General features: G+C 36.8%; 1 protein-coding gene and 1 pseudogene across 1 annotated transcript in view; one reads left to right on the top strand and one right to left on the bottom strand.

Moving 5' to 3' along the window:
- The window catches only part of SHQ1 (SHQ1, H/ACA ribonucleoprotein assembly factor), a 111,403-nt gene that overhangs the window by 11,868 nt on the left and 84,480 nt on the right, over nucleotides 1-15,055 (bottom strand). The gene's annotated exons all lie outside the window — the stretch shown is intronic.
- LOC112484471 lies at nucleotides 10,875-10,993 on the top strand (annotated as a pseudogene).

Genomic DNA, 15,055 nt, shown 5'->3' with positions numbered 1-15,055 from the left:
CTTAGCGCTGAATTGCTAATGTTCTTAAGTACACAAAGGCTAGAATGCATGGAGAAAATACTTGTGTTAGATCAGCTTTGTTCACGCATGAGTTATAATGCTGTTGGCTGTGAGTTCACTGTTAATGAATATATATTAAATAAGGTGTCTTTAAACAGAAATACTAATAAAACAAAGATATGTATTGATTGGTTGATGAAAATGTGCCCAGAGGCTCACAGGAACCTAACTCTATATTTCCCCTAGGAGCAGTGGTCCAAAATTTGCTAATTCAATGTTTGCAGAAATTTAGAGAACATAACTACTACAAATAATGAGAACTGACTATAATTCGGTACTGGCCATGAGACCACAGAGGATGGGCAGCCATTTCAGGTTTGGAATGGTGGGAAGAAAAGGAAAGAGGGTGGAAAAGGTTTCCTATAGAAAGCAGTAATCTAAACTGACACTCTCTTAAGACCCATGAACTTCTGTCTAGGAGGGAAAAGTGGAAAGAAGGTTTTAGTGATGTGGGAACCATGGAATCATAGTACAAGGCCAACAGCTCCATCTGGTCCATAGCTACATCCTCAGACTGCAGAACAGACTGACTGCATTCTACAAGAACTAAATATTCTATCTTGGAATGTGGCAGGAAGGAGAGATGCACATAAGATCATCTATTTACAAGAGACCTTGACTATCAGAAAACAAATTCCAAAATGTCCATGGTTTAGGATCCTCCTTTTGTCCCCTCAAAATCTTCAAGAACAGTAATTTTTTTTAAAGCACGGTGAGCCTTTGGAATGAGTCAGGCACTGCCAGCTTCTCCGCACTCCAAGAACTGACTTCTCCTAACACTGACCTAGATCCCTGATAAGACCAGTTTGATCAGTGGCTCAGCGCATACGTACCATACCCTACTGGGCACAACCACTTCTCACATGTGAGGAATTGACATAAAAGTCCTCTTAGACTTGGAGTATTAAATGACTACCTTAGGAGGCCGTGCAATTGAAAGTCAGACTTGACGATGGCGCTGACGAGTGTTCAACTATAGAAAATCAAAATTGAAAAAGGCTAATTTTCTTAAGGCTTGCTTATGTTCTCTCAAAAACTATTTAAACCAAAGTGAAAAGCATCTGCCTATCAGAACATCCTTTTTTATATTTTTAAAATTAATTAATAACTACTTTTATTATGGTGACATTGGTTAATGAAATCCATTTCAAGTGTACAATTCAACAATAAGCCATATATATTGTATTGTGTATTCACCGCCCATAGATTTCTTTCTGTCACCACATCTTTGAGCCCTTTCACCACATCTACCTCTCCCACCCCCCACCTTCTGGTAACCACTAGTCTATTGTCCATGTCCATAAGTCTCTGTTTGTTTGTCATGTTTGTTTGTTGCTTTTAGGTTTATATCCCACATATAAGTGATATCATGTGATTTTCAACTTTTTCTGTCTGGCTTATTTCGCTTATGATTATCTTGAGGTCCAACCATGTTGTCGCAAATGGCAGTATTTCATCTTTTCTTATGGCTGACTAATATTCCATTGTACATTTGTACCACAGCTTCTTTAGCCAATCATCTATCGTAGGACACTTCAGTTGCTTCCATGTCCTAGTCACTGTGAATAATGCTGCTGTGAACATCAGTGTGCAAAGAGCTTTTTGGATATGAGTTTTCCAGTCTTTGGGGTAAATACCCAGTAGAGGGACTGCTGGATCATATGGTAGATCAAGTCTTAATTTTTTGAGGAAACTCCATACTGTTTTCCATAGTAGCTGTACCAATTTGCAGTCCCACTAGCAGTGTATGAGGTTGCTTTTTCTCCACATCCTCTCCAACATTTGTTATTACTTGTCCTGTTGATTATAGCTATTCTAACAGGTGTGAGATGGTATCTCATTGTGGTTTTGATTTGCATTTCCCTTATAACAATGTTTGTTGGCCATTTGTATGTCTTCCTGGGAGAAGTGTCTGTTCAGGTCCTCTGCCCATATTTTAATTGGATTGTTTTGTTTTTTTTTTTTTGTTACTGGGTTGTATGAGTTCTTTGTTTATTTTGGATATTAGGCCCTTATCAAAGGCATTGCTTGCAAATATATTTTTTCATTTGGATGGCTGTCTCTTTGCCTTGTTGATGATTTCTTTTGCTGAGCAGAAGCATTTTAGTTTGATATAGTCCTAATCATTTATTTTTGCCTTGCCTTTGAGGTCAAATTTATAAAATCCTCTTTAAGTTCAAGGTCCTTGAGTTTCGTTCCTATGTTTTCTTCTACGCAATTTATTGTTTCATGTCTTATATTCAGGTCCTTAATCCATTTCGAGTTAATTTTGGTGTGTGGTGATACACAACAGTCTAGTTTCATTCTTTTGCAGGTGGCTTTCCAGTTTTCCCAGCACCATTGATTGAAGAGGCTTTCCTTTCTCCACCGTATGTTTCTGGCTCTTTTGTCGAAAATTATTTGCCCATATAAACATGGGTTTACTTCTGGACTCTTGATTCTGTTCCACTGGTCCGTGTGTCTGTTTTGTTGCCAATAACATGCTGTTTTCATTACTATCGCTTTATAGTATAATTTGAAGTGGCAGAGTGATACCTCCAGCCTCGTTCTTTTTCTCAGGACACCTTTGGCAATTCGGGGTCTTTTGTGCTTCCATACAAATCTGATGATTTTTTGTTCTATTTCTTTGAAAAATGTCGATGAGATTTTGATGGGGATTGCATTAAATCTGTAAAATGTTTTAGGGAATAAGGTCATTTTAACTATGTTGATTCTTCCAATCCAAGAACACGAATATCTTTCCATTTCTTTGGATCTTCTTCGATTTCTTTTAACAGGGTCTTACAGTTTTCATTATAGAGGTCCTTCACATGTTTCATTAAATTTATTCCTAGATATTTTATTCTTTTTGTTACAATTGCAAAAGGAATTAATTTTTCCACTTCTTTTTCTGACTATTCGTTATTAGAGTATAAGAATGCTATGGATTTTTGAGCCTTTATATATTTTGTATCCAGAAAATTTACTGTATTTGCTTATTGTTTCTAGCAGTGTTCTTGTGGAGTCTTTAGAGTTTTCTATATAGAGAATCATGTCGTCTACAAACAGTAACAGTTTGATTTCTTCATTTCCTATGTGGGTGCCTTTTATACCTTTCCCTTGCCTGACTGCATTCAATAGGACCTCCAATGTTATATTGAGTAACAGTGGAGAGAGTGGACAGTTTTGTCTTGTTCCTGATCTTAGAGGAAAAGTTTTTTGTTTTTCACTATTAAGTATAATGTTGGCTGAGGGTCTGTCATATATGGCCTTTATTATGTTAAGGTACTTTCTTTTCTATACTGATTTTGTTAAGTGTTTTGATCATAAAAGGATGTTGTATCTTGTTAAAGGCTTTTTTACATCTATTTATATGATCATATGATTCTTATTTTTTAATTTGTTTACGTGGTGTAGCGCATGAATCGATTTGTGTATGTTGAACCATCACTGTGCCCCTGGAATGAAGCCCACTTGATCGTGGTGTATAATCTTTTTAATATGTTGCTGTATTTGGTTCACTAGTATCTTGTTTAGGATTTTTGCATCTGTTTTCAGGAGAGATATTGGTCTGTAGTTTTCTTTTTTTGTGTTTCTTTTACCAGGTTTTGGTATCAGAGTAATATTGGTCTCATAAAATGAGTTAGGAATTATTGCCTCCTCTTTGATTTTTTGGGTGAGTTTGAGGAGAACAGATATTAAATCTTCTTTGAATGTTAGGTAGAATTCACTGGTGAAGCCATGTGGTCCTGGACTTTTACTTTTTGGGAGGTTTCTGATGACTGCTTCAATTTCCATACTGCTCATGGGTCTATTTAGATTTGCAATGTCTTGATTCAGTCTAGGAAGGTTGTATCTTTCTAAGCACTGGTCCATTTCTTCTAGGTTATTAAATTTGGTGGTATATACTTTTTCATAGTATTCTTGTATGATCCTTTGTATTTCCTGCAGTGTCTGTCATAATTTCTACTCTTTCATTCCTGATTTTGTTTATTTGTGTCCTTCTCAGAACATCCTTAAATGGCAGTGCCTAACTTATCCAAGGGGGATTTAAAAATATTTTTAAAGGCAACTGATATCAATGATTAATATTTAATTTCTCTCTTTACTAAAGCCTTGCTACTTCAAGTGTAGTCTCTAGACCAACAGCAGCATCATCATCCACAACTTAGAACTGCAAAGTCCTGGTCCCTAACCCAGATCCCAGAATCAGTATCACATGTTAACAAGCTCCCCAGAGGATCTATATGCACAATGAATTCTGAGAAACACTGCTCCAGGCAGTTGTGACTATGTTAAAGTGATGATTATTACCACCTTACACTTTTCCAATCTCAGTATCAGTGACTTTCAAACTGATCAAATACCTAGGAGAGACAGGAGTGGTGTGAAGTTCTCTCCCATCCCTGGGTCAACTCTTGAGGGCTAAGCATTTGCTATCATTTCACACATTCTATAAAGGATAGCCTGACTCTGCTCAGCTCTCTCTCACACACCCACTCACCAATCTTTGGTCCAGGTAAATAAAGTGCAAAAAGCCCTATTCTAAGGGTCCTTTGACTCAAGAGTTCTCTCCTTTGCTTTTCTTCTACGCCAACTTAATCGTAGTGCAAAATCTTCAACTTCTATGGAGACCTCTCCTGAGTCCAGGGTTCAGATGCCTGTCACCAATCTCCCTTTTGTGCATTAAGATCTCAGTCCTCGCCTGCCTTCCTATTACCTCTACCCATTATTCCCTTAACTCCATCTATACCACTAGCCTCCTACAAGTAACCACTACCTCCAGATCTCACTGAAGCAATACAGATCTGCAATATTCATTCATTCAATAAATATTTATTATAAGTACTATGTGCCCAAGCACTTAACAGAACAGATAAGAATCTTAGTGTTCACAGAGCTTATACTTCTGTGAAGGAAGAGATAAACAATAAACAAAAACTAAGTAAATGTAGAGTGTGCTAGATTGTAAGTGCTACAGAAAAACACAATGGTGAAAAGGGGGCCCAGGAATGCTAGGGGCAAGAGGTATTCAATTTTTTATGAGTGTTTCAGGAAAGCTTCACTGAAATGTGACATAGTGACTAAATATATTTGAATAGCCTGAACTATGGGACCTAGCTTTATTCTTGCTTTTACCTATTTCATTTCTTCCTGGCTTGAATCTCCAGTGTATTAAATCTAGTACAACCCTCACATCTACCCCCTGCTCCCAGTCCTAAAAGGCATCTGACTGTCAATTCCCAAGTAACTATTTCTAATCTCTAGATCATGTATCCATGCCTAAGCAATTACTTCTTATATCTCTAACCACCTGGACCTGACACCTAACCTATGCTTTCTCATGTTCATGGAAAATGACCTCACTTTTGAAAATAAACACTGAGAGGTTTAAAGAGAAAAATTCTAGCTTGACGGGATTTTATATTACAAATATAAACTATATAAAACTATTTGAGGGCTCCCAAATGTATCATTCTACAACTAACTTATTTCTTCTAAGAAACTGATCATAAAAGATGCCATAGGAAGGCCTCATGCTCAGCCACCAGGAAAATAAGGAGTAAAGAATTCTCTGCACATACAAGTTCCTGGCATAGGTGGTAGGGGGTGGCGTTAAAAACAAAATTAATTCTCCTCTAAGGACTGAGCAAGTCACTTGTTGAAGCCTCCACAATCTCAGACTGGAAAAAAACCTGACAGATAATTGAGTCTATGATTGTCCAGTAGAGCTTTATACAATGATGGGAAAGTTCTTTGTCTTGCTGTCCAATATGATATCCACTAGCCATGTGTGTGGCTAATGAGTACTTGAAAAGTCAATAGCTTGACTGAAAAATTGAATCTTAAATTTTATTTAATTTTAATTAATTTAAATTAAAACAGCCTCATGTATAAAATTAGATCACAGAGATCTAAACTAAAGCTCTGATTTTCTGTGACAAAAATGAGGCCTACACATAGCTAAGACCACAGGACAAGCCACAAACTTGAGTGCTAATACTTCATACTGGCATCAGACTGGAGGCTTTTCAAATCGCTTTCCTATGCATGATCCCGTCTGATCCTTTCCTCAGCCACATCAGCTAAGCAGGTGGAGATAACTCTCCATATTTCACCAACGTTCAGAGGAAAACAACTGTCTACTGCCAGAGGGTCAATCCCAGAGAAGGCCAAAGCTCTGACATGCAGAACCAGTCAGTGCTGACTCATACTAAAACAGTGACAACTCTCTTGGTAATCAGAGTTAATTAATTACATGTAACAAGAAACCAGAAAATGACGCTTGCCAGTAGAACCATTACAGAATTTTTCCTATGTTGTGGGATCCAATCCTTCACAAAACATTTATGCAGATTAGGTCTCTTAGGATTTTATCGAGATAGAAATTACAATTTATTACATATTTTAAGGTAGTAACCATGACTCTCAAAAATTAGGAATCAATTAGTTTGTTGGACATCTTTTTAAAATCTTATGTTCACTTTATCAAGATGTATAAGCAAAACTCCTCTATACTTGGAACTGAAGAGTTGCCAAAATATCCCAATCAGACCCAATTTACAACCTATGAAAACTACTGATTACTCAAAATAAAAATGAAAAGGTGGCTCAAAATATTATTTGACTAAATACAGGAATATACAGTACAACTTAAATCTCCAGTTAGATGGCTGTTAGAAACACACCTATTGGCTATTTTAGGAGCATTTCAGGCTCCTACAAGAACTAAATGCAAAAGCCTATTTATGGTTTGATTCAAATGATGCTATCAAAATGCTTCCTATATGGGATGAGATATATAAGTGCTTTTCTCCTTCCATTCCTTGTTGAGGCATCTGGGTGGGTATTTTATTGGAGCCAACTCACTCTACAGATATAAATCAGCCTCACAATGAGTAGTTTATACTCAGCTTTGATCACAGCAGCAGTTCCCACCTGCTTAAAAAGGCAGCAGCAGTGATTCAGCTTTCCATTCCCTTGCTCAAAAACACAAGAAATACGCAAGAGATAAGCTCAGAGGGAAAACATTACACAAATCGTTGACCCTGCTGCAGGCAGAGAAGAGCTGTCTCTGCTTGCCTTTGATTTTCCAGAGTCACAGCCCGAGGGAAGAGGCAGTTTGATTTTCTTCTTTTCTAGTGTTCCTGATGGCAAGGTGCATTCAGAAGGAGCTGGGGAGAATACCAAGTGCAGAAGAAAGGGAAATAAATAAACAAGAACACAGTCTAAATCCTGGCAAAGAGCTGGCATCAGCAGCCAGGAAGAAAGATCATATCCCTAGTTAAAGCAATTAAGTTTTACAAGTTTTTGCTAAACCACACAGAGCTCCCAGCTCTGGCTATGATCTTTGTCATACTGTTGTCCTGCTGAGTGAGGCAAATAATATGTACCACTAATCTTACCTATGTATTTTCTATTCCTATTGTTTAGTGTATAGTTCAAAGAAGAAAACAGCAGGGTAGCTATCCATGTCTGGTAGTGAAGCTGGAAACAGAGCAATGCATGACCAGCAGTTTTTTCCTCAACACATAGAAAGACTGTTCTCTACTTTATAAGCAGTCTATTTGCTGCTTAATGGTCATCCACATTTGCCTTAAAAATTGTTCACAATGAACCATCAGGTCGACTGGTGTGTACCTCATCAGTCTGTTGTCTCCTAAGCATTCTAGAGGTCTGCTGCAGCTTCCAAAATTGATTCCAGTAGAATGTGGTCACTACCACCATCCAGGTGCCACATTTATCGAGTGCCCAATATCTTCTGGGCATTTTGCTAGCCCCAGCAGTAAAGCAGTACACAAAGCATGGCTCTTGCTTGCATGGAGCCTGCAATTTGGCAGGAAAAAAGTCCAGAATCCTCTTATCCAGTATCAGAGCCCTTACCCATTAGGCCAAGGTCACAAAGTCTGCTGCCCTTATAAGCCATGCAGATGGAATCTAGTGGAGGGGGCTGGAGAAGAGGGGGTTGAGGCAGAGTGGAAAGCACTTGTCCTGCATAATGGAGACAGCTGGTCTCAGCTCTAGCCAATTGTTACCATGTGGGGATGTGGGCCCAGCAACTGCCAGAACTTCCCTTATTTCAAAAGCAGCTGTAAATCCAGAATTTTACATAAAATCTTCCAAATTTTAAGTGCTGACAACCAATTCAAAGTTTTTAAAAACTCATGAGAGCCAAATGTGACCCGAGGGCCACTAGCTTGTAACTTTTACATTCTGCAGACTTAGTTCTATTTCCCCATTTCTCTAACATATTCTACATACCCCAACACAAACCTGCTACACCAATATGGCCAGTTTACCACTACTCCCACACCCAGTACAAGTGTTTTAACCAGTGGGATCTGCTTCAAGTAGTGTTCTTGCCTAGTACATCATCCTCCTTTCTTTCTGTCCTGATCAGATCCCACTCATCTTCAGCTTCAAGTTCAAGATAGCTACTCTACTAAGCCTTGTAGACCACCCTAAGTTTCTCCTTCTCTGAATCATTTTTTATGAATGTATCACTAGCAATGAAGGAGGGGTTCACTCCACAGTCCTCTAATTCCGCCATCTGTATATCTTATCTTACCAACTATACTAAATACTCAATAACAGAAACCACGTTGGAACGTTAGCAGAGCCTGCAATGTTAATATGAAGAGGGGAGTGTCACATGCTCTGGAAGATGACAGGGGACTGACTGACCACAGCATTGTGTTTGTCTTCAGGCTCTGAAGACAAACAGGCCTGGGTTACTTCAACTCTCTAAGCCTCAGTTTCCATATATATAACATGAAGCTTTAATAAAACAGACACAACCCAAATTTATATGGAACCGTGAGATTGTGAGAGATGCCTCGCATGCAGTAAGCTGTTATTATTATAGACTAAGTGCCTAATTCAGCCAACGTTATTGTTAAGCAAGCACTGCATCGCTGGAGCTTTGTTGTTTGCAAACCATTTATTGACTACTTATGCTATGTTAACATGCTTTAAACATATTGCATGTTGTTAGCTCATCTAACTTACCTAATTCGCCCCATTTTATGAACAGCTGAAGCAGAGAGAGTTTAAATGACTTGTCAGTCAACTGGCTCCCATACTCTTAACCATGATACTTGGCTATGGTCTCTCTACATTCTAATGGCAAAGGACAACTTTCTGAACGAAACTTTCTCAAATCAAAAGCAGGATTTGGCTTTGTGAACCATGGCTTAAGATGACAGAATGATTGGGGTGGGCCAGACTGTATCTTAGAAGTTCCAAGATGGAGAAGTTTGCTTCTCTCTGTCACTTTGACCAATGGCTGTCAGTTGGTTCAACAAACTGAGAATGATGAGGAAAAGAAAAATGACCACAAAGTACCATAACATTACAGCTATTATTATGGAATGCAAAAACTGCGACACAGATTAATGCTAATAGAAAAGGCATTTTGCCGATCATAGAAAAATAACTGGAGAGGGAATCAGAAGAATGTTTCTAGTCTCCAACAGCCACAGAGATTATAGGAAAGAGGCAAATGTATCTTGCTGAACTTCAAAAAGGCATAGAAGGAAAGTGATAAAACTATAGACCATGAACTCAAAATCCATGAACTATATGTAGGCAGTTAAGAGATGAAGTGGTAATCCTCAGGAGCTGGTATGCTTTGTAAAAATTTATGTCATTCCTTGGGATTTGGCTTGAGTCTGGGAGCTCTGTGTAAAGACTGTACCTGGGTTTTGAGAAGACAGACATATGACAGTCTCCTATGGCTTACTATGGGTGAAATAACAGAAAATGGGGAGAATGGTTATAAAGCTGAATGGACTCATATTTGACTTACAGGTGAGATTGATTTCAAGCTGAATCAAGGTATCGAGTGGAGGAGTACAAAGTTCTGACATCGAACTTCTTCATTCAACATTTTATTCACTGTCTTAGGTGAAAACATAAAATGTTCATTTTACTTCGTAAAGGGCAGAAGTCTTATATAATCCCTATTCAAGTCCTCCATGTCTTCCCTGGTGCTGGACATACATAAAGTGCTCCAAAATTGATTACTGATTTCAGGAGTCAAGTTTATGAACAGCATTACGAAAGTGAAAAGATCAGGAGATACCTGGGATGACAAATTCCAATTCCAAAACGATGGGATAAACCGAATCCAATGAAGCAGTCCCCAACGTTTTTGGCACCAGGGACTGGTGCTTCTATGAGAATCTAACACCTGATGATAAGAGGTGGAGCCAAGGTGGTGATGCTAGTGCTGGGGAGTGGCTGCAAATACAGATGAAGCTTCGCTTGCTCATCTGCCACTCACCTTCTGCTATGCAGCCTAGCAGGTCACAGACTGGTACCAGTCCATGGCCTGGGGGTTGGGGACACCTGCAATAAGGTGAACTGAACAGAGACAAACACAAAGTACTTCAATAGTTAATACAGAAGAGAAATTAAACAGAAATGATTGAGACAAAGATTTCAAGAGTTTTGGCTAATGGCAAACTAAGAATCATGTTGAGGTTTACAAAGATAAGTAGATAAGCTCCTTGACTATAAAAACACAACAATGTTTACTAAAAACTGAAAGCAACAGCTCCTCCCTACTTTCTGGCCAAACCTGGAGTATTACATTTAACCTGGAAGATACTCTAAAAGGGGAATGACCAAAAAAAAAAAAAAAAGGAGGGTGGGGACTGAAGCATAGTTTATCTAAAAGAAGACCAGGAAGGGCAAACAATGGAAAATTTTGAACCTGTAAGAGTAACTTAAAGGCAGAAGAGTTTGATCTGGAAGTCTTGGAATACAACAGCAGTTCTCTAGATAGCTGAAGACAGAGAATGAACTTAATATGGGTTCAAAATTAAAAGTAATTCTATGGCCATGCTACCCTGAACAAGCCCAATCCCGTCTGATCTCGGAAGCTAAGCAGGGTCAGGCCTGGTTAGTACTTGGATGGGAGACCACGTAGGAAGACCAGGTGCTGTAGGTGTAAAAAATTTAAAAAAATAACTAAGGGATTGTAAGCTGACAAGGTCCATGCAATCTGTGAGGTCAACCAAGGGTTGCCTTGCCTAAAAAAAAATTAAAACTAATGTGAAGAAAGTAGATTTCAATCTAATTTAAAGAAGAACTTTTAAACAGTCTATTTAAATTTAAAGGAGAACTTTTAAACGGAGGAGAACAGGTCTCCTCATTCATTAGTCAGTTTCTAGGCACTGGAGTCCTTCATGACAATGCTAAGCAATCACATTATGCTGACAATGCATAAGGAATTGATCCAAAGAATAAAGGCTGGCAAAAGAGAAAATTTTGCCAGACATTTCAATTCTATGACTGACTTTATAGATGATCACCACCAAAAATACTGAAGTCAGTGTTAGCTTTAAGCCTTACCACAAAGAGGTGACTTTGTTGGGGTCATTAGAGGAAACTTCGGGAAAAATGTAATGTTTCTGATACAGAAAACACAATGCACAGAGGCAAATAAAAGCTAAAGTTTATAGCAAATTTTGGGAAATGGTAAGTGTATCTATTTAACAAGAGAGAGGAAGGGTATCCAATAAGCAAGAGTGAGTGATAGAGCATAAAATATGAGGAAGAGGTTGGAGAGGGTCTTGAACCCAGCTCAGACATTTAGACTTTAACTTTAGACTTTAACCTGTTGGCAAGAGGGAATCATCAAGAACTTCTGAGTACAGCCATGTTCAAAATGGCATTTCAGAATGATCAGACTGGCATTATTGTAGGAAAAAACAAGAAAGAGACTAAGATTCTGGTGGCAAGGCAAACAGAGAAGATATTCTGGCAGGAAATGAGAAAATATGACCTTGAATTTAAAAAAAGGTATTAAAGCTTAAATAGGAAGAATTAAAAGGGTTGGTGAATGATTTAGTGTGGAGTGGGGAGTCAAAGATAGACACACTTGAATCAGAGAACCCAGACATGTCGACCTGGCCAACAATAAGACCAAAAACCCCCAAAACATCTAACGTTACAACTAGTTCCCAAATTACTGATTCATGACATCTTTATATCATATATTTATAGTAAATTTTTCACTTACTAAAAAATATAAGATTTTGTACTTATCTCTAAATTTCGAACCAGTCACCAAAAATTTATTGAAGCAATGTTCACAAAAATTAACTCCTCCAAGGACAGAAAAAAGATACACCAGGCAAATACTAACCAAAAGAATGTGAGGATCTCCATATTAATAATAGACAAAATAAACTGTAATGCAAAAAAGCATTGTTAGTGATAAAGAAGGTCGCTACATAATAAACATTGCAATTTGTCAGGGGAGATATAACAATTATAAACTAATAACACCAAATAACATGCCCCAAAATATAAAGTAAAAATTGACTACAGGTCCATAAGAAGAAAACAACAACATCACCAACACTGTAGGAGATTTTCACACACCTCTTTGAATCTAAGAATTGACAGATGAAAAAGCCAAATCAGTAAGGGTATAAAAAACTTAAACAGCTCAACCGTCAAGTTTCATCCAATGGAAAGACAACATAGCAACTAGCAAGTATAGAATAACACATTATTTTTCAAGCTTTAAATTTTAAGAAAGCAACTACATACTAGGCATAAAATTAATCTCAACAAATTAAATTCTTTGACAGAAATGCAATAAAATTAGAAATCAGTGACAAATACATTACAGTACCTCCCAAAAGAAACAAAATAGAGAAAGCACAAATATATAGGAACATAAAATAAGACAGTATAGATGCTGTAGAGAAGAAAACAGATAAGAGGATATAAGAATATCTATATGCCAGAAAGTTTTGAAAATTCAGATGAAACGGACAAATTTCTAGAGAAACATAACCTACCAAAAGGAAAACTAGAGGACAAGAATAGTCCTATAAACAAGTGAAAAATCTGAATGAATAGTTTAAAAATCTTCTCACAGAAAAAAAAGGTCAAGATAGCTATTCTGATAAATTTTACTGAAGATTCAAGAATGAGATCAATTCAATATTACTTAAACCATTTCGGAGAATAGAAAAGGCAACACCACCAACTCATTTTATCAGGCTGGCATACCTTGATAACAAATCTAAAAAAGGACAATACAAGAAAGCCAATCTCCTTCCCTCCCTCCCTCCATATGTTTTTCTCTCTTGCAGCATGTGAAACACAGGTGCGTACGCGTGCGCATACACACACATACACCCCAAACCAAATTCGTCATCATATTTAAATAATACATCATAATCAAGATGAGTTTATCCTAGGAATGCAAGGCCTAAGTTAAGTTAGAATTTTATAAATGCCATTTATTACATTAACAGATTAAGGAGAAAACCCTTAATATCATCTCAAAAGATGAGGAAAAGTTTGCAATAAAATTCAATGACCATTTGGATCAATCTCTTGCAAACTAAGAATAATACAAACCTTTCTTAATTTGATAAATACTATCTAAAAAAGCCTGTAGCAAACATCATATCTAAAGGTTGAAAGCATTTTCTAAAGATAAAGATAGGAAAGTACATTACCACCATATCTATTCAGCACTGTACTGGAAGGTCTAACCAGTATAATAAAATAAAGAATAAAGAAAAAGAAAAAAGAAATAAAAGGTATAAAGATTGGAAAAGAAGAAACCAAATTGTTATTATTTGTATTATTACTGCTTATATCAAAAACTGAAGAGAATCTAAACATAAGAGTTAATAACAGAGTTTTTCTAGCAAGGTGAATTACATTTCTATATAGCTTAAACATGCGGTTTAAAAATAATTTTTTAAAAATAATATTTATAATAGTAACACAAAATATAAAGCAATAAATCTAACAAATGTACAAAATTTTTATGGGAAATATAAATTTTTATTGAAAGACTAAAAGAAAAACTTAGTCTTACCATGTCATTGGAAGAGACTAAGTGTTTTAGTTTCCCCAAACTGATTAATAGATTCATAGCAATTCCAATCAGAATGTTTCTCATGGTATTTGACAGGCTGATTCTAAGATAAAAAGCTACCGAAATTAAGAAAGTATGGTATTAACACACGATAGACAAGTAAATCAGTGGAACTGAATAGAAAACCCAGAAAACAGATCCATGCATATATGTAAACTTGATGTATGACAGAGTGACCACGGCAAGATGCATGGGGAAAGGACGGACAATTTGATAAATGAAGCTGGGATAAGGTTATACATATGAGAAAAAATAAAACTGGTTCCTCTATCTCATAAAATACACAAAAATTAGTTCCAGGTGGACTAAAGACTTGGATGCTAAACGTAAAAGAAAAAATTTTTAGAAGATACTATATGAGCAATCTTTATGACATCCAAATCAAAAAACTTTCTGAAACAAGAAACAAAAAGCATACCCATAAAAGAACATATTGATAAATTCTACAACATTAAAATTAAAAACTTCTGTTTATGAAGACACTACAGGAGACTAAAAGATAAACTGCAATTTGGAAAAGAACGTTTGCAACATATTTAACTAATAAAGGACTAGTATCCAGAGTACTGGAAAATCCTAAAAAAAAAAAATCAAAAAGAAAAAAGATATCCCTAATAAAAAAAATAGGCAATACGACAGACAGTTCACAGAAAAGGAAACATAAATGGCTCATAAATACACGAAAAGATGTTCAGCTCCATTAGTTATCAAGAAAATGAAAACTATAAAAGAAAGTCACACCCTTGCAGATTGTCAAATCTTAAAATTTGAACAAGTGTTGGCATGAATCTTGAACCATGGAATTCTCATACTGCTGGTGGGATTATAAGGTGAAATAAATTGGTAGGTTTATTGGAAAACAGTTTGGCATTATCCAGTAAAGTCTAACCTATAACCATTCCCTAAGTCTCAGCAATTCCATTTCCAGATATAGAGTTTATTCCAAAAGTTGCACAAGTGCACAATGAAGCATGAACAAAGATGTACAGAGCAGTATTTTCCTAATAACTCAGAATGGAAACAATTCATCAACAATACAATCTCAGAACAACTGATAAACAAATTGCAATATATTCAGGCAATAGGATAGCAAACAGCAGG

Source organism: Pteropus alecto, unplaced genomic scaffold, assembly GCF_000325575.1.
Source record: "Pteropus alecto unplaced genomic scaffold, ASM32557v1 scaffold75, whole genome shotgun sequence".
In the NCBI taxonomy this organism is placed as follows: Eukaryota; Metazoa; Chordata; class Mammalia; order Chiroptera; family Pteropodidae; genus Pteropus; species Pteropus alecto.
This window is presented reverse-complemented; position numbering and strand designations above follow the sequence as displayed.